The sequence below is a fragment of the Vigna unguiculata genome, chromosome 9 (assembly GCF_037176805.1).
Source record: "Vigna unguiculata cultivar grain cowpea cultivar isolate G323 ecotype 2 chromosome 9, ASM3717680v1, whole genome shotgun sequence".
In the NCBI taxonomy this organism is placed as follows: domain Eukaryota; kingdom Viridiplantae; phylum Streptophyta; class Magnoliopsida; order Fabales; family Fabaceae; genus Vigna; species Vigna unguiculata.
In genome coordinates this window covers 24,002,501-24,005,000 of record NC_140800.1, presented here as the reverse complement: position 1 = coordinate 24,005,000, position 2,500 = coordinate 24,002,501, and positions in this window count along the sequence as shown.

Below are 2,500 nucleotides of genomic sequence, written 5' to 3'. Positions count from 1 at the left end.
TCGTTGCCAACAACCCAAGAGTCCATAGTATTCGGAGTTCTAGCGGGGCCTCCCCTTGCTTCCAACAACCCAAGAGTCCATAGTATTCGGAGTTCTAGCGGGGCCTCCCCTTGCTTCCAACAACCCAAGAGTCCGTAGTATTCGGAGTTCTAGCGGGACCTCCCCTTGCTTCCAACAACCCAAGAGTCCATAGTATTCGGAGTTCTAGCGGGGCCTCCCCTTGCTTCCAACAACCCAAGAGTCCATAGTATTCGGAGTTCTCGCGTGGCCTCCCATTGTTTCCAACAACCCAAGAGTCGGTCGTATTTGGAGTTTCACATCGCTTCCCAGGAAGCCAACAACCAAAAGGTCGGTCGTATTTGGAGTTCAGTATTCGCTTCAGTCGATTCCAACTTCCCAAAAACCTGCCTTCTTCGCAGTTCGGCTAAGTCTCCCTCGTTTCCAACTTTCCTCTAAGTTGCCCTCCTCGCAGTTTGGCCAAGTTCACTCTTTTCCAGCGTCATCCCCCCAAGTTGCCGTGGGCGCAGTTCGGCCTAGTTCACTCTTTTCCAGCATCATCCCCCCAAGTTGTCTTGTTCGCAGTTCGGCCTAGTTCACTCTTTTCCAGCGTCATCCCCCCAAGTTGCCTTGTTCGCAGTTCGGTCTAGTTCACTCTTTTCCAGCATCATCCCCCCAAGTTGCCTTGTTCGCAGTTTGGCCTAGTTCACTCTTTTCCAGTGTCATCCCCCCAAGTTGCCTTGTTCGCAGTTTGGCCTAGTTCACTCTTTTCCAGTGTCATCCCCCCAAGTTGTCGTTGCCAACAACCCAAGAGTCCATAGTATTCGGAGTTCTAGCGGGGCCTCCCCTTGCTTCCAACAACCCAAGAGTCCATAGTATTCGGAGTTCTAGCGGGGCCTCCCCTTGCTTCCAACAACCCAAGAGTCCGTAGTATTCGGAGTTCTAGCGGGACCTCCCCTTGCTTCCAACAACCCAAGAGTCCATAGTATTCGGAGTTCTAGCGGGGCCTCCCCTTGCTTCCAACAACCCAAGAGTCCGTAGTATTCGGAGTTCTAGCGGGGCCTCCCGTTGCTTCCAACAACCCAAGAGTCCATAGTATTCGGAGTTCTCGCGTGGCCTCCCATTGATTCAAACAACCCAAAAGTCCATCTTCTTCGCAGTTCAACATCGCCTCCCTCGTTTCCAACAGGCCCAAAGGTCGTCTTCTTCGCAGATCCACGAAGAGCTCATCACGATTTGCCACATTCCATTTCCCACGGGTTGTCAACAACACTTTCTCACACTTCCCGCAATCGAGTACGTGCATGACATGCCAAAGCACATCTTATTTGCCTTCCATCGCACTCAAGACGACGGGTTGTGGAAGAACGATATTGTTCACAACAAGTTCAAGGACAACGTCTCAATCAAGGGACACAACCGAATTATGTTGACTGGGTCGCTAAAGTAAACCCGACTTCATATAATGCACCGCATCCAAAAGAACTAGCCACAACACGTGCATCACTGAGATGTTTCACTAGATGGAACACGTGCGTGACATTAGGATCCTCCAACACCTCTTCGTGATGGAAAGATAGAATTCGAAGCAACCACAGAAGTACCGTCTAGTGGGTAGGCAACACAGGGACTGATCAACCAATATCACCCAAGGCAACGGGTGAAAATGGAAGAGATGCATGCTTGACCGTTCGATACGCAAGGCATGGAGCCAGCCAGCAAGTGCATCTCGATTACAACTCACACACCCTCACGTTCGCAAGACACCACACCACAAGACGGTCCACCCCCCACCTACCATGGGCAAGCAAGCAAATGGAAACATCAAGTGACGCAGGGTCAAGCATCGCTAGGCATGAAAATAACTTTCCACAATATCCGAGGGACTAGCTGCCGAGCTAACCAACGATCAGTGACGACCGTGTGTTGGTATTAATAAAGCTCAACAACTATGAAGAGGCTAGTTGTGCCATGATAAACATGCTAACACACGCACCACGTGAGGGGGGAGGCCTCATCAAGCTCCCTTTAAAACCTGCCAGTGTGGAGCTGGCCGGCTCAAGGAGCACTCCCCCCCTATAAGAGGTTAATATGCAAAAGGCAAAATTGTACAAGTAGATACACTTTTTTTGAGCAGACATAAGTCCATATCTCGGGCTATACTTCGAATTTTGATGCGATTTTTTGCAGTAATTCGTAGAATAATGGTATCTCCTTGCTCACCAAATTTCATAATTTTTCTCGAAGGGGAACTATTTTTTTTATTTTTTTTACTTACCGGGTATGTGTAAAATCGGGAAAAATAGAAAAGCACATGTAGACTTCGAATTTCGACCTCATTTTTTCCAGTCCACCACTAAACAATATCAGGAACCTCCCCACAAAATTTCATTCAGTTTGGCCAAGGTCTTAAATTTGACAAATTTTGGCACCAAGCTATCTAGTCGCGGTGCACCGACCAACTTGGCCAAATGCAAAATGCATCCAATTCAAAACTTTTGTG